Genomic DNA, 26,553 nt, shown 5'->3' with positions numbered 1-26,553 from the left:
ACAGAACACAACAGCCCTAAACCACCACAGCAAACATCCAGAGTGGTTGCTCACAGCATTGTAACTGATTGTGTTAGACACACGTAAAATATTGCAGAGATAAGTGCCACAATATATCAAAAATCAAAATACAATAGGAAAAATGAAAGTACTGAAAAAAACAAGCAACGTTCACTACCAAGATTTTTCGAGTGGATGCTCTACAGCACTAGGTACTGGTGGACAAAGAACATGCCATTAAGCAAGAGATTATAATGTTTTGGCTAATCAATACTGAACTGTACACTTTGGTTCGTATTAATCAGTCACATCTTCAGATTCCGCCCATGCTCTCCAAAGTCACATGACTATGATGCAAAGTAAGATTTTCCTGTAAGCAACTCACAGATTTTGAATATCATTACCTCACTAGTTGAGACATTCATATAATATATTTTAGGACGTCTACATCTACATCTATACTTCGCAGTGTGTGGCGTACCAGAGTCAATTCCACATTTTCCTGTTCCAGTCGTGTGTGTTTCACAGGAAAAACGAGGCTGGCAAATCTCTGTATGGTTTAGAATCTCCCTAATTTTATCTTCGTGATCCATTTGCAAGATATACATAGATTGAAGCAGTATATTGGTTGACCCTTCTAGGAATGTATGCTCTCAGAACTGTAATAGTAGGCTACCCACTAGTAGTAGGAAATATTTCGCTAAAAGAAATGTACAGTGTTTTACGTTTATTGATCCAGTCAGCTGAGGCAGTAATGTTTACATTGAGTTATATTTACATTTCAATAGTGTATAAACTGTTGTCTCGGATGTTAGATTATGTCATGTTCCGTCTTTTATCTCGAATTTTCATTGTGAAAAGATTAACAAGCCAGTATAAAAACGAATTCCTTTTCAAATTTTACCAAGGTCAAGGCTACTAAACACTTTTAAGTTAGTACAAGGGGCGGTAGCATGTCCAGTCGTCTTAAGAGGTGCAGACGTCTGATTAATAACAGTGCAGAGCATAGACTGAGAGATTAATAGTCACATCGCCGCCGGTCGGTAAGGTCCCACACAGCCCCTCACTGACCTGTGCGAGATGGCGTCCAGTTACGGTATTCTTCTGCGTTAGTCACTAGGCTGTCGCATCTGTATTTGCAACATATTTGGTGGTCGTGGTTCTACTTTTCACGTCACATAAACGAACTGAGCTTACAAATGTAGAGCATACATGTCAGATTCAATTAACATTCGTGTGCGTTGACGAATGTGGAAGATGGCTATCGACAAGACTGACTTGTTTAATACAAGTCACCCTTCCCACACAGTAATTTTCTGTGGTGAATTTTAAAAGCATAGAACATCAAAATTTCACCTGCTGAGCCATTTCGCAAATGCTACCCACAGTACGACTCTGCAACTGCGATTTTCTAATTTCCCACCTGGACAACTGAGTAATATATTGCTAAGGGATAGAATTGTGGGCTTAATATATTAAAAAACTAAAAACCCGAATCGATTGCGAAGAAAGCACCTAGTGTTAAGTGTTAACCCAGGTTTCGGCGTAGACAACTACACCTTATTTTTGCCAGGTACAGAGAGATTCTTAGGAGAATAAAATTTTACAAAAGATATGTTGACGACATTCTATTAATCATCGATGGTTCTCAAAATGATATAGACCATATTTTTTCGATTTTTTACGAGCTTCAGCATGATATCAGTTTTACAAGTGAGTGAGAATCCGATACTAGGTCCTCAAAATTTTTAGACCTCACTTTAACTATGGTTGACAAGTGCATTGAATTTAATATTTTTCGGAAAAACACGTTTTCCGACAATATTATACCTGCAGACTCGGCCCATACGTACGCCCATAAGATGTCCTTTTTTCATTCTAATATTCATCGAGTTACAGCTATCCCTCTTGCACCAGATGCGGTAGAAATTGAAGTGGTCACACTTAAGACTATTGCTATAAACAATGGCTATAGGCCTCAGTTGGTAAGACAGATGTATATCAAGAAAATAAATAAAAATAATATTACGTCTTCCATCATAGGGGATGCGTTAGATGAGAAACAGGTGGAAACGATATCTATCCCTTATATAGGCAATGTAAGTTACAAATTGGGGCGTTTACTCAGAGCCCATAATTTCAGAGTCGCCTGTTCTACTAATAATACACTCCTGGAAATTGAAATAAGAACACCGTGAATTCATTGTCCCAGGAAGGGGAAACTTTATTGACACATTCCTGGGGTCAGATACATCACATGATCACACTGACAGAACCACAGGCACATAGACACAGGCAACAGAGCATGCACAATGTCGGCACTAGTACAGTGTATATCCACCTTTCGCAGCAATGCAGGCTGCTATTCTCCCATCGAGACGATCGTAGAGATGCTGGATGTAGTCCTGTGGAACGGCTTGCCATGCCATTTCCACCTGGCGCCTCAGTTGGACCAGCGTTCGTGCTGGACGTGCAGACCGCGTGAGACGACGCTTCATCCAGTCCCAAACATGCTCAATGGGGGACAGATCCGGAGATCTTGCTGGCCAGGGTAGTTGACTTACACCTTCTACAGCACGTTGGGTGGCACGGGACACATGCAGACGTGCGTTGTCCTGTAGGAACAGCAAGTTCCCTTGCCGGTCTAGGAATGGTAGAACGATGGGTTCGATGACGGTTTGGATGTACCGTGCACTATTCAGTGTCCCCTCGACGATCACCAGACGTGTACGGCCAGTGTAGGAGATCGCTCCCCACACCATGATGCCGGGTGTTGGCCCTGTGTGCCTCGGTCGTATGCAGTCCTGATTGTGGCGCTCACCTGCACGGCGCCAAACACGCATACGACCATCATTGGCACCAAGGCAGAAGCTAATCTCATCGCTGAAGACGACACGTCTCCATTCGTCCCTCCATTCACGCCTGTCGCGACACCACTGGAGGCGGGCTGCACGATGTTGGGGCGTGAGCGGAAGACGGCCTAACGGTGTGCGGGACCGTAGCCCAGCTTCATGGAGACGGTTGCGAATGGTCCTCGCCGATACCCCAGGAGCAACAGTGTCCCTAATTTGCTGGGAAGTGGCGGTGCGGTCCCCTACGGCACTGCGTAGGATCCTACGGTCTTGGCGTGCATCCGTGCGTCGCTGCGGTCCGGTCCCAGGTCGACGGGCACGTGCACCTTCCGCCGACCACTGGCGACAACATCGATGTACTGTGGAGACCTCACGCCCCACGTGTTGAGCAATTCGGCGGTACGTCCACCCGTCCTCCCGCATGCCCACTATACGCCCTCGCTCAAAGTCCGTCAACTGCACATACGGTTCACGTCCACGCTGTCGCGGCATGCTACCAGTGTTAAAGACTGCGATGGAGCTCCGTATGCCACGGCAAACTGGCTGACACTGACGGCGGCGGTGCACAAATGCTGCGCAGCTAGCGCCATTTGATGGCCAACACCGCGGTTCCTGTTGCGTCCGCTGTGCCGTGCGTGTGATCATTGCTTGTACAGCCCTCTCGCACTGTCCGGAGCAGGTATGGTGGGTCTGAAACCCCGGTGTCCATGTGTTCTTTTTTCCATTTCCAAGAGTGTAGTTTACATAGGAATTTAATTCACTCCTTGCAGAGTAAGAGCGATATACTTTCCAAATCAGGAGTATATAAAATTACATGTGAGGATTGTCCAAAATTTTACATCGGGCAAACGGGGCGAGCTCTGGGTCTCAGGTATAAAGAACATATTCCTACTAGAAGCGGTGACGGTACTAAGGGCTCTACTTATGCCTTGTGCGAACGGCTCATGCACCGAGCCCTCCAGTTAATATCGAATTACTTCATGCTGAGGTTAAGGGCTCAAAACTGGATATTTTGGAAGAAATGCAGATCTTTAAGCATCTGCAACATGTTAAAGACAATATCCTGAATGGCCAACTCTCACTAAGAAATAGAAAATTTTGTGAAGGTTTCGCGCCTTTACTGTGTTCTTCATACTTATAAATCTCATGATCTGGGGATTATCGTATGCGCGCGCTGATTGGCGAGTACGGTTGGTCAAGCTGTTCATCTTCTTTCTTTTTACCCTCTTTTTCCTTTTACGATGAAGGTGATTTTAGCGCGTTGAACACCTCACGTTTTACCCCTGCATCTTTATTACCACGACGTCTTTAGAATACGTCCCCTCAGCCCCCCCCCCCCCTGCAGGATAACTACTGGCTTTAGGTATAGTTTTTAAGAGTTCCTCCTGTTGTCATAGGTAGCTTCATATATAAGTTTCTTTACTAGCATCAGCAACGGTGTGCGGTTACTTTTAGGTTTCATCACCTATTCAGCTCGTCTCTTGTTGTATCCATTTCATTTCTTGATATACGTTGATCCACGGTTGGGAATATATGGGCTATTTATCCCCGACCCATGTATAAACTTTCTCGTATTCGTATGCGAATGCGCATTCAAGTAACCTCCCTTGTGTTGCGCATGTGCATACATAGCGGGTGAGGCTTGTAAGTGAGCGACCGTTTGAAGCTGCAGTTTATGGCGGGTCATGGCCTATCGTACATGGGCCGGTGTGAAGTGGAGCGTACACCATTAAGTTAAGTACTGGTTTTGACCTTGTACATATGTACTGTTTTTCGTTTATAAATGTATAGCTATGGTGTTCCTTTAATCATTGACAAAGGTCTTCTGAGGCACTTGTGGGTTTTATTGTTGTTCCGAGGAAGGTGTAGTTATCTACGCCGAAATCTGGGTTAACACTTAACACTAGGTGCTTTTTTCGCAATCGAGGCGGGTTTTTAGTCTTTTAATATATTAACCAACGATTGCTGACGCGCTGTGAAGTTGAAGGTTCTTATAATTGTGGGCCACTGAAAAAATGATGCCATTTTAAACTTAAGACAATTTTGAATATCCTGCTATTTTTCAGTGTGGGCCCTAGCATATGCGTCTTCTTGCATTGTCAAATTCGCCACTATTTTAATTTAGCTCATGCAAATTGCAATGCCAGAGGACTGGTGAGAGTGACTGCAGCACCACTGCAAGCAACATGCTAAGGGCAGAAAATGAAACTACTCACTCAGTTTTTGAATTTTCACAATTGTTGACTAAAATGAGGCGTGCTCTTTGGTGGTGTGGAATATCGCTGAATGCAGAGTGCATTTTGTGGCAGGCAGTCGAGTCAGCAGCACATGGGTGGCACCCTGCAACAGCTCCAGTGAGCAGCAGTGTGGTGGGATGAGATGCGAAGGTGACAGGGGCGGGCGGGCATCCTTCCACTGCAGAACATGTTTACACAAAATCAAATTTTTCATTCCTATGACACACACGCATATTCATAAACACACACACACACACACACACACACACACACACACACACACACACACACACACACACACACACACAGACAGACAAACAGACAGAGAGTGAGAGAGAGAGAGAGAGAAGAAAGAGAGAGAAGACAGAAAGACATACACAGTACAAATGGGTTTCACATTTCTGGTCTTGTGGCAAGTCATCCCTTGAGATTCTTAGGGTGGAAACTGTCTGTCATAGATGGGCTAGAAACAAGGGTGGGGAAGACTGGTTAAAGCAGAAGTGGATTTAAACTTAGAAGAAGTGCATTTCTGACTTTCCCACAACTTTAAACTAGACTACACTTGCCTACAGTGACACTGCCAACATCCAGGCTGGAGCAGTAACAGCAGGTTTGCCATCTTGGATCACCATCTTGGATTCTGATAACACAGAACAAGTGACCATCTTGGATTTTATCCTTAGAAAAGTGGGATAGGTCGATTGTCTTGGAATTTTAATTTCCCAGGGGTTAAAATCAACAGTCGATATCGCAATACCATTTGTTTATTGACCAGTTTCGGCTTACGTTAAAGCCATCCTCAGAATTTTTGGGCCTCCTACGACTGGTGCTGGGGAATCCTCCGTTTTTCGTGTGATATGGAGGAATCGCCAGCACCAGCCGCAGAGCCCCCAAACAATTCTTAGGATGGCGATGGCTTTAACGTAAGCCGAAACTGGTCAATAAGCGAAAGGTATTGGGACCTCGACTGTTGATTTAAACCTAACTATAGCGCCAGGTAGCTGCACTCCACAGACAGTGTTACCTAAATTTGTTATAACCAGTTTCAAATGGTTCAAATGGCTCTGAGCACTATGGGACTTAACATCTGAGGCCATCAGTCCCCCTAGAACTTAAAACTGCTTAATCCTAACTAACCTAAAGACATCACACACATCCACGCCCTAGGCAGGATTCGAACCTGCTTCCAGATTGAAGCGCCTACAACCCCTCGGTCACACCGGCCGGCTTTTATACCCAGGGCATTTGGCTTTGTACACTGGTGGGGGCAATGAGAAGAGGGAAGGGGAATATATATCAGCGTTGTATGATAGCATCAAAGCTGTCACCGCAAATGCGGCAACAATGTGGCCAGGGTCAGAACTGCTATAGTTCCGGTATTCCCACTATCAGCATAACTATGAGTGTTGTTACTTCCATTGACATGGCAGACGAGAGATCCACGCCAACAGTGGTACACAAAAGTAGCACCATGTTGTGTTTTTCTCCATGCAGAGTCCCGATGATGTATCCATGTTTGGAGGCTCTGAGGAAAAGAAATGTTGCCAAATTGCAGGGGATTGTCTGCTGTGGGGCCCACGTTGAGTAACGTGTGCTCAACATTGTGCTCCATAATACCTGTATTAGTGTGTTTTGTGAAAGATCTGCCCACTTTACATAGTGAGCTACGTTCAGAAAACCAGACATCCAACACTTTCTAATATAAATGCGATTTCACCGTCCTTTAATCGCTTACATACATTTTGAGGACAGCAGCTCGCGAAAGGACGATCCGAGTCTCCATTTGTGGATGCTCGTTCAAAGCCGGAAGACCATATCAATCTTCCCTTTGTCAGGACAACTTCACCTGTGCACCGTATCGTCACTAGAACGTTTCCTCATTTATCAGTGCTCCATTTTCCTTACCGAATCACGTGCCTTCAACACCACCAGGTGGCATTCAGTCTCCAAGTGGGCAGAAGTCATACCGTTTTGGCTAATCCGTCTATAAATCTTATCTCAATATGAAAATGTGGTCACGTAGGGCATGGGACATACCAAATCTACGTCTCAATGGCTGCAACATGTAGCATAGGTACTCTGTAACAAAATGCACTAAATGTTCCTTAAATAGTAGGACAAGTGCAACAAGGGTTTGGATATGGAAATTAATACTGCAGTTGACTTGATAACTGGCATCCTAGTTTTATTCACTTTGTGAAATCTGCCGCTATCCGCATCCTTATACATGTTACGGAGCCACTCTTTGAGGGAGACAAAACATTATGATTACTGACACCGCGAGGTTGAACGCCTCCTAGTGGTGTTGCGGGCATCTGAATAATTAAGGAAAGAATGTAAGTGGAAGAGAGACGAATGGGCAGTCATTATAGCGAACATTCTGTTCACAAATGCGGAAATCTACTGATAAAAGCGGTTTTCACAAAGGGCACTGTAGTGAGTGCCTATGGAAAGTGGTTGAAACATGGTGAAATAATGTGTAGGACGTATGGCATTGGACGACCTCACCTCATCACAAAATGTAGAGGTCGGAGGATCCCCTACTGTGTAATCGAGTATGGGCAGCGATCCGTGGCATATCTGACGACGGAATACAACACTGGTGCAGGAACTGATGTTTCAGAACACACCGTTCAAAGGGCATTGTTAAACTTGGAGCTCCACGTCATACGACCCTTACGTGTTCCTGTGTTGACCCATCGACATCGCAACTTGTGACTGCATTACGCACAGCATCTCTGAGCTTCCTCTCGCCTGTTGATTGAATCGCATTTATTCGTACACCAGGTCGATGGCTGGGTACTTATACTCCGTCGTCCAGGTGAATGGCTGCAAGAAACATGCACCACAACACAGATGCAGGCCAGTGAGATCAGAATTATGCTACGAGGTACTTTTAGTTGAGCTTCCATGGGATCTGTGGTGGTAATCAATGGTATCATGATAGCAGCGAACTGTTGTTGTTGTGGTCTTCAGTCATGAGACTGATTGATGCAGCTCTCCATGCTACTCTATCCTGTGCAAGCTTCATCTCCCAGTACCTACTGCAACCTACATCCTTTGTAATCTGCTTAGTGTCTTCATCTCTTGGTCTCCCTCTACGATTTTTACCCTGCACGCTGCCCTCCAATACTAAATTGGTGATCCCTTGATGCCTCAGAACATGTCCTACCAACTGATCTCTTCTTCTAGTCAAGTTGTGCCACGAACTTCTCTTCTCCCCAATTCCATTCAATACTTCCTCATTAGTTACGTGATCTACCCATGTAATCTTCAATATTCTTCTGTAGCACCACATTTCGAAAGCTTCTATTCTCTTCTTGTCCAAACTATTTATCTTCCATGTTTCACTTCCATACATGGCTACACTCCACACAAATACTTTCACAAATGACTTCCTGACACTTAAATCCATACTCGATGTTAACAAATTTCTCTTCTTCGGGAACGCTTTCCTTGCCATTGCCAATCTACATTTTATATCCTTTCTACTTCGACCATCATCAGTTATTTTTCTCCCCAAATAGCAAAACTCCTTTACTACTTTAAGTGTCTCATTTCCTAATCTAATTCCCTCAGCATCACCAGACTTAATTGGACTGCATTTCATTATCCTCGTTTTGCTTTTGTTGATGTTAATCTTATATCCTCCTTTCAAGGCACTGTACATTCCGTTCAACTGCACTTCCAAGTCCTTTGCTGCCACTGACAGAATTACAATGTCATCGGCGAACCTCAAAGTTTTTATTTCTTCTCCATGGATTTTAATACCCACTCCGAATTTTTCTTTTGTTTCCTTCACTGCTTGCTCAATATACAGATTGAATAACATCGGGTATACGCTACAACCCTACCTCACTCCCTTCTCAACCACTGCTTCTCTTTCATGTCCCTCGACTCTAATAACTGCCATCTGGTTTCTGTACAAAATTGAAAATAGCCTTTCGCTCCCTGTGTTTTACCCCTGCCACCTTTACAATTTGAAAGAGAGTATTCCAGTCATCATTGTCAAAAAGCTTTCTCTAAGTCTACGAATGCTAAAAACGTACGTTTGCCTTTCCTTATTCTTTCTTCTAAGATAAGTCGTAAGGTCATTATTGCCTCGTGTGTTCCAACTTCCCTACGGAATCCAAACTGATCTTCCCCGAGGTCGGCTTCTACCAGTTTTTCCATTCGTCGTTCATTAACAGGGAAAGACGTGGAATTCAGGACATAAATGGGATGAAAATAACATGAAAAAAGAATAACATGAAAGAAGAAAAAAGACTTCTTGAAATGACAATCAGGGAAGTGAACTAAAAATGTTTTTCCAGGACGTACGTTAGGAGAAATACTTAACGTATTACAGAAATACAATGAAACAACCATGAAACTTGTTTTTCTAAGAACATTCAGTGATGAGCAAGAAACAATACAATACAATCAATGGAACCTTCGAAGAAGACTGCATTCAATGCAGTGTCTGTAAAGGTTGGGCCCATGATAATTGTGCCATCACACGCGTTATAGATGTTTCAATAAAGGTTAAATTAATATTGGGATTGAAGCCTATTCTACTCAAAACTTTGATTTAATGACTTTATCATGAATGTTTCTTATTTCAGTCAACTTTCATTCGACGTGGAAACACAGTATTAAGACGTATCAATTGACTTATTTTGATTTAATATTTTAAACCATTTATGATCCAAATAAAATGTTCGTAACAAAAGTCCGGCCGGAGTGGTCGAGCGGTTCTAGGCGCTACAGTCAGGAACCACGCAACCGCTACGGTCGCAGGTTCGAATCCTGCCTCGGGCATGGATTTGTGTGATTTCCTTAGATTAGTTAGGTTTAAGTCGTTCTAGGGGACTGATGACCTCAGAAGTTAGGTCCGATAGTGCTCAGAGCCATTTGAACCATTTTTTGTCACAAAAATTACTTTTTACCAGTTACATTTACACATCTGATTCAAGCCTCCAAAAATGAAAACAATCAAAATGCAAAGGGAGAGTAAAATATAAAAGAATCAACAAACCCATATTCTTATGACACTGAGTTCTATATTTCTATTATGTAACGTATCGTAGTATGGTCTAGTGCGAAGAATGTTTCAATACAACTTTCAAAAAAAAAAAAAAAAAACATAATTTTGAGAAAGCTTACCTTTCTGATATTACCCGACCTACCCTTATACCTTATAAAGCTGTAGAAGCATAATGCGGAACATGCACAAAATCATGTGTAAGGTGTCAGGCAAATCTAACACCTTCCATGAAAACCCTGACATGATAGCAAATCCGGCAGTATGTTATATAGCTCCGAATAAATCCTATCATTAAATTAACCAAAGTAATATGATCAACGAGTGAGCAAATGGAAAACCACAGACTAACACAAAAACGCCTAAATGCATGTCATACCTTCACACCGTGAAACAGACGCAGTTCCCAGGGGAGAAACGAGAACAGAAGCCAAGAGTAGAGTCGTGTAAGCTAGAAGTTCCTACGATAAGGGACACCCACATCACCCGCCGACCGCGAAGACCACCCCCCAGCCCTCCAGAAGAACAGTATAGATCTTACAATAACAGTAAAATGGGGACACCAGCTGCAAGTTTTAGCGTGAGACTATACGCTTCTCTGTTACGTAGCAAACATTAAAAAACATTGCCACACCACGAAAAGTGTTACGTTTCTAATTGGATAGACAGAATTTTTGTAGGCGGAGCTTAAAGTTAACATTGAGACCCTGTTTGGTCAGTTGAAAACACAACCAGGTAGCTTTTCCTAAACCAACTTCGGTAAATTGTAGTAAGGAGAAGTTAGAAAGTGTTGCTTCCGAGACAGCGAGGTGAGTGGAACTGCCCCGCCCGTCGCCCCCTGACGCTGCCTATCCACCGACAAGGTAATGAATGCACACGATGCCGCATAACAGCGCATAAGGCCTCACTCAGAACTGCAGAAGTCTCATCTGTTACACCCCCTTTACGGTTAATACTAGTGTCGATCGTCAATTAAAGCTCATGATATTCACATTTGCTACTGGAAGTTAAAATCTGAAACGCGATGATTTTTCTGTTATGTAATTATTGAGAAGCCACATCAGCCTCTGTAATTTACGACAAGTTAAATAAGTAATTAAAGATAATTGAGGATCACTGTAGACCGTTTTTGATAGTTTTCTCTTTTATGAAACTTAACTTAAACCTATATTATAAATGTGATATGGCATAGGTCGTCCTTCGATCCGTCATAGAACTTGGAAACCCATTCAGGGAATATTCGTTCACATTTTTTATTGAACGCAGTTGGTTTTCATCATCCTGTATTAAAATATTTCCTTTTATCAATAGTGCAATTTATGAACAATGTTTTGTGAGTAGAATAAAAATTCCAATGGTAAACTTAACTACTTTCTCGACTTTGTTTTACCAGCTAACTAAAAATAGGAAAGCCTTGAACCCCTTCCACCAAATTTATTTGGTATTAAGATTCTTTTACAGGCAGTACAGTGGAGCTCGCGCTGAAATCATTAGTACTTGATTATATTATCGCTAGTCTCACTGAACTCTTCTGAACTCTACATGTCATGTGTGGTCTGGCGTCTCCTTACCAGCAACAGGTCCCAGGTTAAAACTAGTCAAATCCCTAAAAAACACGCTCAGAGCGTCGTTGCGCGAAAGTGGCAGGGAGACACGACTCAGAACACACAGACACCATGCAGATTGTTAGACATGCGAGTCTCATGTGATACGCATGTGTTCGAATCAATAGTGAACAACGTAGACAAGTCATTTTTGGGTGACGCGATGGAGAAGGAATTGTAATCGATAATTTGTCGAATGTTGAAAAGGGACGACTTCTTAGCAGAAACTAGAACTGGATCCTGTGAGTTCCTCGAGAACCCAGATAGGTTTGAAACGTAAAGAAGAGGTAGAAACACTATTATCTCTGTCATCTGCATCGGTGATTAAACCGTGTCAAGTTTTGTTCTGCCCTCAGATATTTTTCTCTGCGCCTGCTTTCTTTGGTCGAAGTATCTTTCTTCTTGGTTGCCTAGGATTTTAATTGAAGCTCACCTGTGACTTTGGCATTCTGCTTCTTTACATTCTTTCTGACACCTGCACTTATGTTCCTTTTAAGCAAAGTGTAGCTAACTACGCTCTGTGAAATATCATCTCTACTCTTTCTACCCTTCTGATACGTCGCTTAGTAATCCATACCCATAAAACATCGCTGGCCTTGTTATTGCTATATCTAGTTTAAGTAACGTACGATTCCTGCTACATTTTTAAAAAGGCTATTTGATTCTCACTCATAGGTAGATAAATTTCTGTAGCCTTGAACTCGTACAGAAATGTAATGTTTAAGTAATTTCATATCTCACATAATAAAAGCATATCATTCGGACTAAGGAATGGAAAGTCTGTTGTAACACGCTCACCTGTGGGAAAATAACCACACTATCGTGTAGGACAGCTCTTATTTGGGGTATAGTTCCTTTTAAGGACATTGTAATGCAACTTGAATGGGAGTGATCGGGCCATCCAATAAACTCTGTTTTGTTGTAAATGATTTGCATGTGAGTTATTTCGAGCCCGATTCTCTTGACGGTTACACTCCATTTACTGTATTTATCATCTGTACATCATGGAAGTTACATATTGCTTTCACTGCACCTCTTGTCAAAAATAAATAAATAAATACATAATTTTTCCTACAGTCTCTGTTTTACTATTCGGATATACCAGATGATGAAACTTTAGGTCGCGAAACCGGTTGTACCGATAAAGGATTATTCAGCAGCTGCTGTGGTTTTACTTAATAAGAATACGTTCCTACAGCTGTGATTGTCCACAATATAAAGTTTGTTGCCAACCTAAAACAACCTTTCCACAGAAGAGAAATCCTTGAAAAGGTTAATGTTGTTACCTTCTAGTTTATCAAAAGTCGGACCTCCTTCTACCCGGCGTAGTGCAGCAACTCTACCTGGCGTGGACTCAACAAGTCGTTGGAGGTCCCCTGCAGAAACACTGAGCCACGCTGCATCTAAGGCCTTCCATTTGAATTTGAAATTTGTGGTAAGGTCTTATGGGACCAAACTGCTGAGGTCATCGGTCCCTGAGTTTAGACACTACTTGATCTAACTTAAACTTATGCGAAGGACGACACATACATCCGTGCCGAGGGAGGGCTCGAAGCTCCGACGGGGGAAGCCAGCGCACCGTGACAAGACGCCCTAGACCTCGCGGCTACCCCGCGCGGCACATCTGTTCATACAGTACTGTCCATTCAAATTGCTACACCACTAAGACGATGTCCTACAGTCGCGAGATTTAATCGACAGGAAGAGGATGCTATGATATGCAAATGATTAGCTTTTCAGAGCATTCACACAAGTTTGGCGTCGGTGGCGACACCTACAACGTGCTGATACGAGGAACGTTTACAACCGATTTCTCATACACAAACAGCGGATGACCGGCGTTGCCTGGTGAAACGTTGTTGTGATGCCTCGTGTAAGGAGCAGAAACGCGTTCCATCACGTTTCCGACTGTGACAAAGGTCGGACTGTAACCTATCGCGATTGCGGTTTATCGTATCGCGGCATTTCTGCTCGCGTTGGTTGAGATCCAATTACTGTTAGCAGAATGTGGAATCGGTGGGTTCAGGACGGTAATACGGAACGCCGTGCTGGATCCCAACGGCCTCGTATCACTAGCAGTCGAGATGACAGGCGTCTTATCCGCATGGCTGTAACGGATCGTGCAGCCACGTCTCGATCCCTGAGTCAACAGATGCGGACGTTTGCACAGGCAACAACCATCTGCACGAACAGTTCGGCGACGTTTGCAGCAGCATGGTTATCAGCTCATAGACAGTGGCTGCGGTTACCCTTGACGCTGCATCACAGACAGGAACGGCTGCGACGGTGTACTCAGCGACGAACCTGGGTGCACGCATGGGAAAACGTAATTTTTTCGGATGAATCCAGGTTCTGTTTACAGCATCATGATGGTCGCATCAGTGTTTGGCGACATCGCGGTGAACGCACATTCGAAGCGTGTATTCGTCACCGCCATACTGTTGTATCGCCCGGCGTGGTGGTACGGGGTGCCATTGGTTACACGTCTCGGTCACCTCTCTTTCGCATTGACGGCACTTTGAAATCACTTCCTCGAATTGTCCAGAATGTTGTTCAAACCAATCGTGAGCAATTGTGACTCGCTGACATGGTGCATTATCATCGAAAAAAAATTCCATAGTTGTTTGGGAACATGAAGTCCATGAATGGCTGCAAATGGCCTCCAAGTATCGGAACATAACCAGGACGCAGTTCGTTTCGTGTAAAGACAGTCCACACCATAATGGAGCCACCACCAACTTGCACAGTGCCTTGCTGACTAGCCCATGGCCTCGTGGGTTCTGCGCCGAAGTCGACCCCTACCATGAGCCCTCATTAGCTGAAATAGGGAATCATCTAACCAGGCCACTGTTTTCCAGTCCTGTAGCGTCCAACGGATATGGTCACGATTCCAGGAGACGCCATATTAGCCGCACTGTCCTAACCGATATGTTCGTCGTACGTCAAACATTGATTTCTGCTGTTACTTCACGTTGTGTTGTTTGTCTGTTAGTGCTCACAGCTAGACCGAAATGCGGTTGCTATCGGCCGTTGAGGAATGCCGTCGGCTACTCCGTTGTTCTTGGTGAGAGATAATACCTGAAATTTACTATTCTCGGCACGCTCTTTACACTGTGCATCTCAGCATATTGAATTGCCTAACGATTTCCGAAATGGAATTTCCCATTCGTCGAGCTCCAGCGGTCCAAGTGTTAATTCCCGTAGTAAGGCCATAATCACGTCGGAAACCTTTTCACATGAATTACCAGAGTACAAATAATAGCTCCGCTAATGCACTGCCCTTTTGTACACTCTACACGTTATACTACTACCATCATTTGTCTTTGAGCATATCACTTTCCTGTGACTTATCACATCGGTCCAAGCCGTTTTATTATGTGCTGTACCCTGACATGAATACGCTTATATTAAAAAGATCTATTTTCATTGTTTGTATTATATCTCCAACTGAAATATTATTAAATAGATTAGGAATCTCTGAAAAGTAAACAATCGAATGAGAAAGTGTTCATGATGGTACTGTTTTTAGTCTTGTGCTGTATGCCAGAAAAACAAATATTTAGCAAATATATAAGTAAGAATATCAATGGAATGAGTTAAACATGTAACTGTCTTATACCATAAAATGAAATATATTAATCTTTCAGAACAGGAATAAATTTCGGTACAAATAGACTTCGCGACATGAAGTATGTAACTGTAAAGCACCTGATGATGACATCAACCGAAACGTATTGTGCTAATATATGTTGATAAAAAGTCAATGAAACAAAAGAAAATTATTTTAAAAATCTACAATGCAGATGCAGTTTTTTTTTTTTTTGATTCGTCTGTTTTCTGACTGGTTTGATCATTTTCATCAAGAGTGGCACTTGCAATATATGTGCTCAGTTATTTGCTGGATGTATTCCAGTCTCTGTCTTCCTGTACAGCTTTTTTCCTCTACAGCTTGCTCTAGTACAATGAAAATCATTCCCTAATGTCTCAGTGGATGTCCTACCATCTTCTCCCTTCTTCTTCTCAATGTTTTCTATATATATTCCGATCCGCGACGATTTTCTGCAGAACATCCTCATTACTTACCTTATCAGTCCACCCAATTTTCAACTTTCTTCTGTAGCACCACAACACAATCCTCCGTTTCTCTTTTTTTCGATTTTCCCGCAGTCCATGCTTCACTACCATACAATACCGTGCTTCAAACATATGTTCTTAGAAATGTCTTCCTCAAATTAAGACCTATCTTTGATATTAGTTAACTTCTCTTTGTCAGTAACGCCCTTTTGCCATTGCTAGTCTGATTTTTATGTCCTCCACCGCGCTGGATTAGTCGAGCGGTCTAAGGCGCTACAGACATGGACTGTGCGGCTAGTCCCTGCGGAGGTTCGAGGCCTCCTTCGGGCAAGGGTGTGTGTGTTTATCCTTAGGATAATTTAGGTTAAGTAGCGTGTAAGCTTAGGGACTGATGACCTTAGCAGTTAGGTCCCATAAGATTGTCCTCCTTTCTCCGACAGTCAGGGGTTTTTTGCTGCCTAATTAGCATAATTCCTTACCTTCATCTACTTCGTGATCCCCAATTCTGGCCGTGAGTTTCTTGCCCTTCTCATTTCTACTACTACTCATTATTTTCTTCTTTATTCGATTTACTCTCAATCCATATTATGCCCTCATTACACTGTTCATTCCATTCAACAGATCCTGTAATTCTTCTTCGCTTTCACTGAGGATAGCAATGACGTCAGCGAATGATATCAGAGGTATCCATTGACCTTGAATGTTAATTCCACTGTTGAACCATTCTTTCATTTCCGTCTTCGATTTATCGATTGAACAGCAGGGGCGGAAGACTAAATCCCTCTCTTACAACCTTTTTAATCCGAGCACCTCTTCTTTGAACTTCCAGTCGCAATGTTCCCTCTTGCCTCTTGTGTGTATTGCATATTACCCGTCTTTCCCTACAGTTTACCCTATTTTTCTCAGAATTTCGAACATTTTACACCATCTGAAACTGTCTAAAGCTTATTCCTGGTCGAGAAATCTTATGAAAAGAATAATTTTTCCATAATGTTGGGCCACGATCATAATATATTTACAATGAAATGAACACCCTTAGCTGCTTACAGGCGTTGACATACGTCAACGGGGACAGATGAAAATGTGTGCCCCGACCGGGACTCGAACCCGGGATCTCCTGCTTACATTGCAGACGCACACATTTTCAATTGTTCCCGTTGTCGTATGTCAACGCCTGTAAGCAGCTAAGGGTGTTCATTTCATTGAAATTTCATTCTAACGAGCTGCATGGTCACCGATGGTATCTGATCTTTCGGACATGTCCGAAAGAACAGATACCATCTTAGTATATACATAATATATTTCTTTGAAGTCAGTACCGCCATTAGACTGTTATTTATTTGCAGTGTTACATTTACACAATCATGATTACGGTTTTAAAGTGCCATTATCAAGTGTTTTAATGTTATACAGTGCCTAAGATGGCATACTGTCGTATTTAAAACACACTATTAGACACATTGTCTAAGGGTCAATATTTCTGGTGAAAGCCTACTGCTTTATTTTATCACTGAGTATACCATCTTGATTTTTCTTTAGCTTTGCTTTCATTATCAACTGCAACTTTAGAATTTCCTCTCTAATGGCTTTACCTTTCTTATATCTAAACTGATCGTCATCTAACACATCCTCAATTTTCTTTTCCATTCATCTGTATACTAGTCTTGTTATTAACTTATATGTAGGAGCCGTTAAGCTGACTGTGCGATAATTCTTGCACTTGGCGGCTCTTGCTATCTTCGGAATTGTGTAGATGATGTTTTTCCGAAAGTCAGATGGTAGTACATCGCCAGACTCATACATTCTACGCACCAACGTGACAGCCGTTTTGTTGCCACTTCCCCCGGTTATTTTGAAATTCTTACGGAATGTTATCTACCCCTTCTGCGTTACTCTTTTACATTCTGATTCCAATACCGGATCCCCTATCTCTTCTCTATCAAGTCCTGTTTTCTCTTCTATAACATCATTGGACAAGCCTTCCCCTCATACAAGTACTATTTCCGCCTTTCCGTTCTTTCCCCCGTGTTTAACAGTGAAATTCCCATTGCACTCTTAATGTTACCACCTTCACTTTTAATTTCACCGAAGTTGCTTTGACTTTTCCATATGCGGAGTCAGTCCTTCCGACAAACATTTCTTTCTCGATTTCTTCACTTCTTCATACAGCCGTTTCGCCTTAGCTTCCCTACACTTCCTATTCATTTCATTCCTAAGTTACTTGTATTTCTGTATTCCTGAATTCCCCTGAACATTTTTCTACTTCCTTCTTTCACCGGTCATATGAAGTTACCCTTGGTTTCTTGGCAATTACCTTCTATGAACCTATGTTTTTCATTCCAAATTCTGTGACTGCCCTTTTTAAAGATGTCCATTTCTCTTCTACTGAACTATTTATTATCGCAGTATCTACAGACTCAGAGAACTTGAAACGTATCTGTTCATTCCTTAGTACTTCTGTATCCCATTTCTATACACATAGATTCTTCTTGACTAACCTCTTAAACTTCAACCTACCCATCACCACTGCTAAGTTATGATCTGAGACTATATCTGCTCCTGGGTACGCGTTACGATCCAGTACCTGATTTCGGAAACTCTACTTGATAATGGTGTAACGTAACTGAAATGTTCCTGTGTCTCCTGGGCTTTTACAATTATAGCTCCTCCTCTTATCCTTCTAGAACGGATCATTTGCTATTACTAGCTGAGATATATTGAAAAAATCAGTTAATCTTTCTGCTCTCTCATTCTTAATAATAAGCTCATATTCTCCTGCAACTCTTTCATATACTCCTTCTCCTCTAACTCCATTCTAATTTCCCATGACTATTATATTTTGATGTACCTTTACGTATTGAGTACCCATTCAATATCCTCACAGAACTTTTCTGTCTCTTCACCTTCTGCTTACGACTCTCTGCTCTACCTTCCTATTCATACCGAATCCTTCTCGCGTTGTATCATTTTCTGCAGCTGTTGATTTTACGCTGTGCTTATTTGACCAGAAATCCTCGTCTTCTTTCTGTTTGACTTCACTGACTCCACCCCCCCCCCCCTCCCCTTCTATATCTAGACTGAGCCTTAGCATTTGCCTTTTCAGATTATATCGCTACCCTACCATGTTCAAACTTCCGACAGTCCACGGCCCTGCTCGTAGAACGTTATCGTTTCGTTGTTTATGCAATTTTTTCTCGTGGTCACCTCCCCCTTGGCAATCTCCTCCCTGAGATCTGAATGGCGGACTATTCCGGAATCTTTTGCCAATGGAGAGATCATCATGACACTCTTTCAACTGCATGCCATATGTCCTGTGGATACACGTTACGTGTTTTTAACGCAGTGGTTTTCATTGCCCTCTGCACTCTCATGCCACTGCTCATTGCTGATTATTATGCCCTTAGGAGCAGTTACCCACGGTAAAGAAGCAGGGTCCTCTGAACCTCTGCCAAGGCCGTTGGCTGAATGAGGGTGACTTCTTATGCCGGAAGTCTTCGGTCGCCATTCCTAATACGTTTTATTCAAAAATTAAGCGGTGGCGGGGTTCGAACTCGGGACCGAGATCGAATTCCAATACACTACTAGCGAATTGCCACACTACGAATATGAGGTGCTACAGACGCAAAATTTAACCGACAGGAAGAAGATGCTGTGATATGCAAATGATTAGCTTTTCAGAGCATTCACACAAGGCTGGCGCCGGTGGCGACATCTACAAGGTGCTGATATGAGGAACGTTTACAACCGTTGACAAGACGCCCCAGACCTCGCGGCTACCCCGCGCGGCACAGCTGTTCATACACTGCTGGCCATTAAAACTGCTACACCAAGAAGACGATGTGCTACAGTAGCGAAATTTAACCGACAGGAAGAAGATGCTATGATATGCAAATGATTAGATTTCCAGAGCATTCACACAAGTTTGGCGTCGGTGGCGACACCTACAACGTGCTGATATGAGGAACGTTTACAACCGATTTCTCATACAAAAACAGCAGGTGACCGGCATTGCCTAGTGAAACGTTGTTGTGAGCAGAAATGCGTATCATCACGTCTCCGACTTTGATAAAGGTCGGATTGTAACCTATCGCGATTGCGGTTTATCGTATCGCGACATTGCTGCTTACGTGGGTCGAGATCCAATTACTGTTGGCAGAATATGGAATCGGTGGGTTCAGGAGGGTAATGCGGAACGCCGTGCTGGATCCCAACGGCCTCGTATCACTAGCAGTCGAGATGACAGGCATCTTATCCGCATAGCTGTAGCGGATCATGCAGCCACGACTCGATCCCTGAGTCAGCAGATGGGGACGTTTGCAAGACAACAACCATATGCACGAACAGTTCGACGAAGTTTGCGGCAGCGTGGACTACCAGTTCGGTGACCATGGCTGCGGTTACACTTGACACTGCATTACAGACAGGAGCGCCTGCGATGGTGTACTCAACGACGAACATGGTTGCACGAATGGCAAATGTCATTTTTTCGGATGAATCCAGGTTCTGTTTACATCATCATGTTGGTCGCATCCGTTTTCGGCGACATAGCCGCGAACGCACATTGGCACCGTGTATTCGCCATCGCCATACTGTTGTATCACCCGGCTTGATGGTATGGGGTGCCGTTGGTTACACGTCTCGGTCATCTCGTGTTCGCATTGACGGCACTTTGAACAGTGGACGTTACATTTCAGATGTGTTACGACCCATGGCTCTACCCTTTATTCGATCCCTGCGAAACCCTACATTTCAGCAGGATAATGCACGACCGCATGTTGCAGGTCCTGTACGGGCCTTTCTGGATACAGAAAATGTTCCACTGCTTTCCTGGACAGCACATTCTCCAGATCTCTCACCAACTGAAAACGTCTGGTCAATGGTGACCGAGCAACTGGCTCCTCACAATACGCCAGTCACTACTCTTGATGAACTGTGGTATCGTGTTGAAGCTGCATGGGCAGCCGCACCTGTACCCCCCATCCAATCTCTGACTCAATGCCCAGGCGTATCAGGGCCGTTATTACGGACAGAGGTGGTTGTTCAGGGTACTGGTTTCTCAGGATCTACGCACCCAAATTGTGTGAAAATGTAATCACATGTGAGTTCTAGTATAATATATTTGTCCAATGAATACCTGTTTATCATCCGCATTTCTTCTTGTTGTAGCAATTTTAATGGCCAGTAGTGTAAAAGACACTACCTGTAAACCTCGGGTGTAAATTCTATACAACGTAGATAAACTGAAGATATTAGCTGCTATACTAGACGAGCTTCGCCTCCTGAGATTGAGGCAAGGTGGCGGACAGTGAGCCGCAGTTGTCATTCTGGAGCACGACGCCGTCCGAGACAGGCGACACGTCCCCGTCCCGCATTAAATACCGAAATAGCCTGGCCCAACGAACTGTCAATGTGAAAAATGTCGGCGCCGCAATAACACTAAACTTTGTGGACTCGTCCCCGTCACCCTCCTCCATGCCCCACCACGCACACACACACACACACACACACACACACACACACACACACACACACAGAATGGAGCTCCCATCACGCCACGGTGTTCCGCCCAATATAAACGCAACGGAATCTCCAGCGACGCTAGACGCGCCCTGTAGCTCGCTTCGTCGCTGTCAGTCCGTGGCCCCAGTATATATACCAAAGAACCGGCTTGGCGCCGGCAGTTGGTGAGGACCTCTTCGGAGGCGTGACCTTCCCGGAGGATACCTGGAGAGCCGCACACAGGTCGCCGTTAGCTGCACTGGAAGGGGCGGCGGAGGTGAGTACCTGGACCACAGTCTGAACTCGCTGCCATTCTGGTACCACAGACGAGTCCTTTCTGTTTTTAATCTCTGATCGCATAGTGAGTATGCAGTTTGACATGAGGATGTACTACATCTGCAGAACGTGCAAGAGATGCTCATGAAAATCTGGCAGTGAAGACCATTATCCAAAACACGTTCGCTTGTCGTGTGTCGGATTACGTGTGTATAGCTAATTTGCCTTAAGCGAAGGTTTACTCTCTTTGGCCCGAAAAAAGCATGTTCTTTGAGAATTTTTTTCTCGGGATGTGTTATAGATATCAATGTCAAATTTGGTCAAAATGTTTATGGATATTTCCTCTACAATCTGGAATTTTGTCGACCGGAACAGTCGAAGAGCAAAGGCGGAAGTGCCGTCGGAACGAAACAAAATTTCGGTGTAGACCTCCACGCGCGCTATGTCACAGGTCAGCCGCCTCGTCTCAAAACCAAAATTGAGTTGACGTTAGCGAAGTTTATAAGATTCTTTAGGAGTTGGACCTCAATTAAGTTATTTGGACCATAGTAAACATAATGGCGGCAATTTGAAAAAAAATAGTGTGTTTTCATCGATTTTTTGACTTCGTTGGCCAAGTAAAAATATCTATAGCTGATGGATCGGAATAAAAGTGGTACAACTCCTAGACAATGCAGTTAGCTTCGTCGGGAACAAAGAGCCATGCCAATCGGTTCAGTAGATTTGAAGTTATCATACGGCGAAATAAAAAAAAAACTCATTTCGTGAAAAACGCGTTTGAAGTTTTAACTACATATAAATGCAACATTATGCAACGTACGTTCAGTCTGCTGTTCCGGGTCCATAAAATAGCCAGAGGGCGATCTGCTCGATCTGAGCCATCCTGCGCTGCTCCAGAGCCGCTCGCAAGGCCGGTGAAAAGCGGTTTTCGGCCGCTTGAATCCGGTGGTCGTCTGAATGCTTGGCGAACTGCGTGAAATAGAGTCATAGGGTGACGTCCATAGTTGTCATGGTCTTCAGAATTCCTGAATACCCTTCGTTGAAGCTGCTCACTGCCAGGAAAGACGCAATCTCCACAGTCTTCGCACCAGAATGCAAATGCTTGAGGGCTAACTCCCAGACACACGCACTCAAACTGTCATTTGAATTTTGTGTGTTTCCTCCCAAGCACCTGTACAATAACTCGTCCTACGAAAGAAAAACTGGCGCATGAAAAAGACCGATTTTGCTGAACCGCAAATAACAAACATTTCCGTTCCGTATTCGGAAAAACCGTTTCAGGGCTGGATTCTAAACACTTTTATAGGTCCAAAAAAGCAATTTTAAAAAATTTATTTTTTGAACCAAAAGATATAAAACCTGCCCTTAATGAGAAAAAAACTATGTGATCGCTGACTACCATTTTTTGGAATTTTTTTCTTAGCAATTATTCCCCGACACAACCTACGCCGCAACACTTTTACAAGCAAAATTTTGAAAAAGACAGCCCTCAGTCGTGAACACAATTAATTTGTGACCTAGGTCTCGGTGTCACAATGGACACCTTCTTCGGACAAAATTGAAACTAAATGTTACAGCATAACGTACCAAAAAATACGAAAGCTGCGGTCATACCTGACAGCGTCAGATAGTCAAAATTAAAATAAAATGCAACAGAGTTGCAAGCCACTAGGGGCTGCCATGTGTCTTTTCTTTTAATTTGGACTATCTGACGCTGTCAGGTATGACCGCAGCTTTCGTATTTTTTGGTACGTTATGCTGTAACATTTAGTTTTAATTTTGCCCGAAGAAGGTGTCCCTTGTGACACCGAAACCTATGTCACAAATTGTGTTCGTGACTGAGGGCTGTATTTTCAAAATTTTGTATTATACAACAATCGCTGATTGACAGCCATGTTAAAAACCTTCACTTTTACAAGATTTCCAGGTTGTCTCTCACCACTCTGTTTATACAGGGTGATTCAGTGACGCTGTTACAAACTTTCAAGGATAATACAGAAGGGTGAATTATTCAATGTGAGCTAAGGGACTCTGGCCTTGAAACTTCCGAACAGATTTATAAGCGAAAATCGTTGTGTCACCTCGGCCAGTGGTAATATTGTAGGGTAGGACATTCAGAGGCGTAGAGGTTAAGTAATAACTGATCCATTGCACATGGCGTACTGTGTGCTGACAACATTCCTGGTCTACAACGTCTATACTATACTACACTGCAGTCTGCGTTCACGAGTTGCAGTAATAACGTCAAACAGTCTTCACCAATTGGATTTGAACTCCGAGACGTAACTTGCATGCACAATTTTCGGGTGTGGGCAAGCAAATGGGAGCAGCAGAGACGCAGTAAGGTTTAACGTGACCAAATATCCGCGTATAAGACATCTGGCTCATGCTATATTTCCAAGACTGTTCCAACGATTAAGTGAAACAGGGCATTTGGCAGCACAGTACAATGACTGAGGGGCATGGCGAACAACATGGACCCCCGACTCAGAAAGTGAACGCTTGCTCGCGTGGGCGAGGCGCCTGCAATCAGCTCTCGATCGATGCACGTGAAATGAATTTTACGCAGAGCACTGTGTGGCAAGCATACAGGAAACGCAGCTACGATGCTGTGCGCCGTGTTTATTCAGTGGCTCCTGCAGTGCCTTACAGTTGATCCTCACTTTCTTGCGTCTGTACTTTTCACGGATGAGGCCTGTTTCACCAGAGATGGGATGGTAAATAGTTGCAAAGGTCATGTTTGGGCCGATGTGAATCCCTAATCTACAGTTATGAATAGCCATCAACACAGATAATCAGTCAACATGTTGGCAGTTATAATTATTACGTACGAAGACTGTTCTCGTTTCATCTCTCCCCCGCCCCCTCCCGGCTTAAATGCATCACTACCCCTCGCCCTCACTTAAATGCACCAGGGCACACTGTGTTTATAAGAGACAAAATAGCCAGGTTTCTGGAATATCTCACACTCGCTGTTCGTTAGCAGATGAGCTTTCAACGTGATGGAGCCCCAATTCACTTTGGTCTGAGGGCTCGTCAACAGCTGGATCAGACATTTCCTGAAAAGTGGATAGACAGGGGAGGTTCTGATTTGTGGCCAGCACTTTCGCCTGGTCTCACCCCTCTTGATTTCTTTTTGTCGGGCCAGGTGAAAAGTCTTGTGTACGAGACGCCTGCCGAGACTGAAGAGGACCTCCTGGTAAGACTTCTCGCTGCCTGTGGCACTCTTCAAATGACACCGGAGATATCAAAATGCATGCTACAGAACTGTGTCCATTGAGACTGTGGGACGCCATTTTCAGCAACTGCTGTAAATGTAGCAGCTTGTGAAACTCACGCAGGTAAATGGAATTTGCTAGTAATGTACCACAGACTGAGGATTTCAGGTCTCCCTGACATCAAGCGAAGTGTGCCGTTACTACACGAGTACAGGGATGGTTAGCAAAGTGTATTGTGAAGTATTTAGAGGGAATTCAGGACGTCATGAGCAGCGTTCGCAAGTTGGTGCCCTTAATTTGAGCGCAGCATGAGGCTAAGACAAAACTAATTTTTCGCTTATACCTTTCGACTTGGTCGTTTCCAAACTTGCGTCCCTTACCTCACATTGATAGTTATACCCTTCTTTACCATCCGTGAAAGTGACATCAAGGAACTGCACTGAATTGTGCGACTTTGGTGATCCAGTGGGTAGCGCATTAGACTTCGACAGTAGAGGTGCTAGGTTCGATCCTCGATATGCGAGGGAATTTTTGTTGCATTCCCTCCAGGACACCACACGTCACTCAGCTTGCTATCAAATGCGAACCACGGATGTTTCCCTGGGTTAAAAGGCGACAGGGGCACCGGGCTCGCTACACACCTACTCCCAGAGCCGCGGCGAAGAAAATCAAGCTAATAACCTGATCTCGAATTTGTCCTGCAGACTGTGTTATAGTGTGAGCGAACCATACGAAGTTTTGTTCATTATACCAACAATGGTCACAGTTTCCCTTAGATATCATGTCCTCCGTTGTGGATCTAATTTCTTCTTCTTATTCTCTAATAGATGACTGACTTAAGTAAATGACGGCTCAGCACTGGTGACTGGTTAAAACTGTTTGTCTGTCTGGGTCACGAACATAGATGAAGGCTCGTCCAACTCAGCTATCCCAGAGCGTCACAAGCATAATTTGCTACTTGTCCACAAAAGACAAAGAGTTTAGCTCTTTGAGTACTCATCAAGCTAAAAACTTATTAAAATAGTTCCACCTCAGATTTAACAACAATTAGTCCAGCTTTAGTTCACTCGCCAGGTTAGCCGAAAGCACTAATGCGCTGCTTCCTGGACTCGAGTAAGTGCGCCAGCCCTGGATCTACTCCGCCCCGTGACGTGAACCGGAGTGCCTGCCAGCCTGGATGTGGTTTTTAGGCGGTTTTCCACATCCCACTAGGTGAATACCGGGTTGGTCCCCACAACCCATCTCAGTTACACTACTCGCATACATTTGAAACACGTTCGCATTCTTTCATGGTTTACACTAGTCGCAGACAGCTGGCGTGCACTGATTCCATCCCAGAGGGTATGGGGTGGCGGCAGGAAGGGAACCCGGCCACCCCTTTAAATTAACCATGCCAGATCCAGTTGTAACAATGCCGACCTTGCGAAAACTTAGGGTTCATTATGGCACAAATAGTGAAAAATCCAGAAAACTCAAGCTACAAAACAATGCTTGCGTAAGACATGTGTGACGTTCGACTGGATGATCTCATCTGTCCTTCCAGTACTCAGCTAGGTTCGATGCGACTGGATAGGTGATGTGATTTTCACACGATCTGTTTACTTCATTGAGTTCTTAGCCACCGGTGACCTCAGTACTTCTCCTGGAATATCATAGCTGAAACAGAAAATCGGATACCTCCAACATCACTATATCTTCCTCCATTCGCGTCTTCATTTCAGCTGTACCACTTTGGAACAAACTGCCCAGTAACCTGCATCTTGTCCAAGA

This window comes from Schistocerca gregaria, chromosome 6 (genome assembly GCF_023897955.1).
Source record: "Schistocerca gregaria isolate iqSchGreg1 chromosome 6, iqSchGreg1.2, whole genome shotgun sequence".
Classification (NCBI taxonomy): domain Eukaryota; kingdom Metazoa; phylum Arthropoda; class Insecta; order Orthoptera; family Acrididae; genus Schistocerca; species Schistocerca gregaria.
The sequence above is the reverse complement of the archived record's forward strand: the minus strand, read 5'-3'. Positions refer to the sequence as shown.